This window comes from Anthonomus grandis, chromosome 17, assembly GCF_022605725.1.
Source record: "Anthonomus grandis grandis chromosome 17, icAntGran1.3, whole genome shotgun sequence".
Classification (NCBI taxonomy): domain Eukaryota; kingdom Metazoa; phylum Arthropoda; class Insecta; order Coleoptera; family Curculionidae; genus Anthonomus; species Anthonomus grandis.
The window spans coordinates 9,733,290-9,739,231 of NC_065562.1; the positions used below are offsets into that span (position 1 = coordinate 9,733,290).

Genomic DNA, 5,942 nt, shown 5'->3' on the forward strand with positions numbered 1-5,942 from the left:
ATTAAGAAATTCGTAAATCCATTGTACGTCCTGTATATTTAACAAACGTGTTTCGAACATCTTATGTATGTATATAAATAATAAGAGTCAATGGCTTCTCGAAAAAATCTATCCACTGGACTCAAGTCAAGTAAACTAATTAGACTTCTCAAAGCATTTTTCGGAAGGTCAACAAAATTCCATTCGACGAAGTTAGTTTGAAGTCCATTGGATTGCTAATTATTAATCCATTATTAAACCATGGACATTTCGATTTAGTTTGGACCAGTACTGGATATCCATTGGAGGATGAGGATGCTTTCCGTTACTAAGTGAGATATCTTTGGGGAATTGCTGATACATGCTTGCGAATTAAACAAACGGATTAAAATATGAATAAAGAAGGGTTAACATCAACTTTTTTTGAATTAATTACTATGAAAAAAAAACCTCCTTTAATATTAATAGACAATCTGGCAACGTGATTCCAGTCCGTCGTGCCGTTTGCGTCGCGCGAATGCCGATGGCGCGATCCGACGACGCGAACCGCCGACGACTCGCGATATTTTCAATAGGAGCGCATAAAACGATGGCAGTAGCGAGAAGTTCAAAGGAGGTTATCGATAAACTGGAAATAAAACAGACTTTGAATCGTATATGCAATCTATGGTCTCCTGTTAAATGTACGCTGAAAAGCGGTTGTCGTTCACACCAAAACTGACCGACCGACGACCGACCGACCCGACACAGGAAGGAGCTCAAGTCGCGCGCTATTGCCGAATGCGATTTTTTTATGGTTCGGTTTATGTTAGTTAATTACAGGGTGTTCAATGTTCTAAGAGTTTTTTACAGTATTTAGGCTTGCCGCACATTGAGGGCAGCGTAGCCTACACATGTATGAAGCTTGTATGGTGAAAATCGGAATCGTATGTCGGCCATCTTGCTTGGCAAAATTGACAGGGAGCTGACAGACAGTTGTTGACATTGACTGATAGAACATCATTTATCATTGTCATGCCATTAGAGTTTGTTTTTCATTTCAATGAATGCAAACGTAGGTTGAGTTTGCTATTTTTTTAAGGATGTTATTTTAAAATTATTACTTTTCTTCTAAAAAGTTCTCTTTCAATATTGGGAGTAATGTTTTAATTGATTTGCAGCAAGCAATTCCAGGTTTCTAGTAAAAAAATCTGAAATGATTTTATTTATTACTATTATGTTTTTGTATTGTCAATCTTTAGTCTTTAATAAAATGAAATTCAGTTGATTTCAATGAAGAAGTTTCACTTTTCAAGTCTCCCTGACCGGGGTTGGTTGTTACAATTTGAAAAAAATACTTGTAATTTTATTTTATTGAAACTTTATGAACATCTTATAATAGTTTTATTTAGCTTATACTTTTCTGTAACTAACAAATAATGCAAAATAAATATATATTAAACACAAAATAAACTGTCAATGGTTATAACAAGTAATGACAAATGTAACAACCAACCCCGTAACGGGGTTGGTTGTTATATCCTTCGGGTTGGTTGTTACACCATTAAGCATCGTCATCTGAGTCACAGTTGATACAGACAAAGAACAAATCGGCATCTACACAGAGACTATGAGCCCATTGGTGACATTTGGTACATCTGATCCATTCTTCAGCCGGCTTTGATTTTGAATAAAGTCCAAAGCAAACCAAGCAAAAGGGGTCATCTTCATCACCACTCGATTCGCCTTCAGCAGGTTTTTTACACTTTTTTATTTGTTTTCCTTTTGTGTTTCCTGTAAGATTAACTCTGATAATTTTTAACTCTTGTTTCTTTTTTCTGGCATTTCGTTTTTCTTGTTCCAATTCAAGTTCTGTTTTGTTCGGAGTATCGGTTAGGATAGCGACTTTACGACCCCTGAAATTAGTTTTACGAATTCCAGCTTTTGGAAATGGACGTATATCTGAAGGGCTGAAATAGAGCGTATTACTTTTGGTATCCTGTGGACAATCAGGCCTCGGCGATATATCACGTGAATAACCAGTCTTCGGCGATATATCATGTGAAGAACCAGGCTTCGGCGACTCAACTCTAGTTGGTATTTGGAGGATGTTTGGAATTAGGGGCAAAAGACGGCGGGATATTTGAAGTAGTAGGGGATTTTGAAACGGCAACAACTTCAAATTCCTTAGGTTCAGGCGTTTTTAAGCCATCTCTGGAGGTTTCAATACTATTTATTGCCTTCTCTATAACAGTTTCTTCATTTCCGGGAGGATTATTATCATTTTCTAACTATTAACATATTTCTTCAGTGGGCCATAGACGGACCTGTCTAAGGGCTGAAGTTTATGGGAACAGTGTGGAGGTAAAGTCCAGTGCAACGATATATTAGAATGGTCACCCGTCAAAACACCAGCATTCCACCTACCAAACAATGTCATCCACCTTCTATTTACATTGTTTGAGAAGTAAAATGCTGGTGTTTTGACGGGTGATCATTCTAATATATCGTCGCACTGGACTTTAGAGATAAAATTATAACACCATTTTGCCTACAAATATCTATTCCTCTAATTGAAAGATGTAAGTCGTGATTGTCTAGGATTAACAAAACTGGTCGTTCTTTTGAACACCTTGTATGCTTTATGAAATGTTCAAGAAATTTGACCAAGTCCTCTTGGATCATCCAGCCTGATTTGTTTGCAGTTCCAATACATCCGCTTGGGCCATTTGCAACAAAATAACTTTTATAGTTTTTTCTAGGGAAAACAAATATTGGAGGAACTGTATTTCCACTAGCACCTACAGCCAGGGCTATTGTAACTAAAGCACCTCTTTCGGCAGAAGTCACACTCCCCACTTGTTTTACACCCTTATTTGCTATTATTCTGTCTGGTTTTTGGACCGTAGTAATCCCCGTCTCATCTACGTTGTAAATATCTTAGCATTCAAATTTGTACCTATCCATGACTTCCTCCAATAGATCAAAAAATCTGTATACATTTTCCCGATTGAAGCTCGTTGCTCTGCTCAGAATGGTTGCTTCGGGAGTCCGCAAAGATAGCTTTGGATGACGCTTAAGAAATCCAGATAACCAGTCTCCTGAGGCCATTGAGTTTTCATGCCAAGCTTGATGAATTTCAACGTTGTTCTTAATAGCAAATTCAAATCCCAATCTTCGAACTTCTTTGGTTGACAGACCAAAATACATTTTAGAACACTCTATTAAGTACTTCTCTAGCTCAGCTTCCATCGCATCAGATAAAATTTGACGGTTCCTTGTATAGCCAACCGTAGGATCCGGATCATTTAGCTCTATAAATTAAAAAAAATCTCATCCTGACGGTGTTTAAACAAACTGTAAAAGTAAACTTACTTTTATTTTTAATTTTTTTGCAATATCTCTGCAGGGTCATGAAATTTACACCATATTGTTCAGCAACCGTCCTAAGAGATCTTTAATTTTCCAATACTTCTTTTGCAGCAATACGAAAGGTGTCTAGTGGTATACGTCCCTTGTCGGTTTTTCTTTTGAAGTTTCTCATATTATCGCCTATCAAACAAGATAAAAACGTCAAAGAATTGTAGTTGAAACAAATTCGGGGTTGGTTGTTACAATGTAACAAATTACCCCGTTGACGATGTAACAACCAACTCCGTTCGTATATTTTAGCAAACAAATCATCTCAAACCTAACCTTATTATTAATCAGAAGAATTGACCGGACATTAATTAATATTACTTACATTTAGATGTATTTCCTTACGATATAGCAAATCTATTCCACTTACACAGGAAAAATGATAAAATAAATTCGCGGTAAAGTCCGGTAAACTAATAATTGCTTTCAAGGTTAGAAGACACACACACTGCATTTATCGAATAAATATGAGCAATGGAACAGCAGAACTACACTGCTCGGTTGCCGGTAAACAACGAATTGACAATTGATGTAATGGCGCTGCATCGATGTTGACGCGCGATTTAAACTAAGTGTAACAACCAGCCCCTGTAACAACCAACCCCGGTTTCCGTATTTAATTTTTAACTTGATTATTATAAATACATATTACAAAATGTCTGGCCTCTCATTTTCTATTCAACAATTAAAAATTGATTTAAAATTTTCCTGACAATTTCCTTCATGTAAAAGTATGTATATTTTAAATTGTTCTAAGAAACATAGTAATAAAAGATTTTTTTAATTTCCTTCAGTTCCCATTACAAGAAAAACATGGAGAGCGATATGCAATGTAAATTTTATTAAGACTTTGAGCTATAGAATTTCTTCTGATCAGTTCTCTCCACAAATTTTAATAATGCTGATACTGCTGGATTTGCACTACAATTCATTTCATTTAATGATTTAAACATTTATTTTGTCTTTTTTTCACATGAATCATTTAGTAAATTAATTTATAAGGTTTGCACTGCCTATTTATCTGATCACTGAGACGAGACATAGGTATAGAGACTAAGAGAGCTGAGCACCCGGACTGGATCAGAATTAATGTTTTTCTTACAACTTGTGTTTTTTTAAGAGTTTCTTTTTATTTTATGTAAACATCTGTCCTTGAATTAAGTTTTTAATATTATTATAGTTCCAAGATAATATGTTAGTTTTATAAGAGACCAACAAATATATACTATGTAAGTGATATATGTTTATGTTACGCTCAATAGTCGAATTCGGGCATTGCCCGAAAAAAATACACAATTCTAGTTTTGAGCAAGGAATATTTCCCAAAAAAAATATTTTATACGACTTTTGAGCATTACAAAATAAACAAAACTAGTTTTGCGCAATTTAAAATGCACAGAACTAGTTTTAAATATTTCTAAATGACCAGCTCTAATTCTGCTTTTTTTATTCAATTAGCGCCAGTATCGGAATAAATTAGATATAAACCTGGAAATGGTTCTAACAAATACAAAATCAAATAAATAATTATTCTGTGGTAAGTATCCAGTTAATTAAAAAATATTATTTATTTAAACAAGAGCTTTATTGAAATAGATGTATTTAATAGCCAACAAATATGACTCAATATATTTCTATTATTGGAGAGGTTTATGATGTTTATATTTAGTTTAAGCCAATATCCACATCGTCATCTTTCTTTATGAAAACAAAAAGCAACTGTAAACAAGTATAAATGCGTTTGTATAATAACTGACGTAGTGTTTTTACTAATACAAAGACCGATTCATTAGGTCCGTATTAGTCTGTATTAAAAGGGATATATTTAATATTTATTCCTTTTTTCGACTTTTGCTTCATTCGCTGCTTAAGTAATAAAAATAAAAGAATTATTATAATTTGTGTTTTTGTTCTACCCATATTCTTAATCAGCTTGAATGATGACATTTAGAATTACAGAGGACATTTTTCTTTTATAGACAAGAGCATGATCTGCTAATACACTTTTTAATGCACATATATGAAATAAATCCTTGTTTAGACCCTGATATATTGGATGATGTTGTTCTAAGTGATATTTCTTTGTCGTTCTTGTCGCCAAAATTGTTGTTCTCTATAAAAAATATTATTATCAGCCAACTGAAACTCGTTTCTACAAAAACGTTTTTGTAAAATTCCAGACTTTGTTGCTAATTTGTAAAACCCATCATCAATTGCTTGAAGAACAACTGTCATTACATTTCGTGGTGCTAATCTGCCACGATCCACGTCCGGTATGCGAACACGGACATTGTCGCCAACTGAGGCTGGTTTAAATTTCTTATTTGATTGTGCGAGCATTAAATTGGCTTGTACTTCCAAACCTCTTTTAGCGTTTTCACGATTCGTAATTATATCGCAGGAATGTTGGCAAAGAAAACATTGAAACTCTGATTCCAATTCGTTGTTAACTTTGAAATTGCTGCAGGCAGCAAGAATTTTTCCTTTGCACTTTGAGCAATTTTCCATGATGGTGTTAGGCTTTTAACACACAGTACATAACGAAAGTTCATTTTCGTTTCTCG

General features: G+C 34.4%; 1 long non-coding RNA gene across 1 annotated transcript; it reads right to left on the reverse strand.

Moving 5' to 3' along the window:
• Positions 1–1,313: 1,313 nt before the first annotated feature.
• On the reverse strand, positions 1,314–4,080 carry LOC126746063 (uncharacterized). The gene is made up of 3 exons (XR_007663782.1): positions 3,704–4,080; positions 3,334–3,510; positions 1,314–3,272 (listed from the first exon to the last, which is right to left on the reverse strand). It is a non-coding gene; the product is annotated as an uncharacterized LOC126746063 (long non-coding RNA).
• Between the last annotated feature and the right edge of the window lie 1,862 nt (positions 4,081–5,942).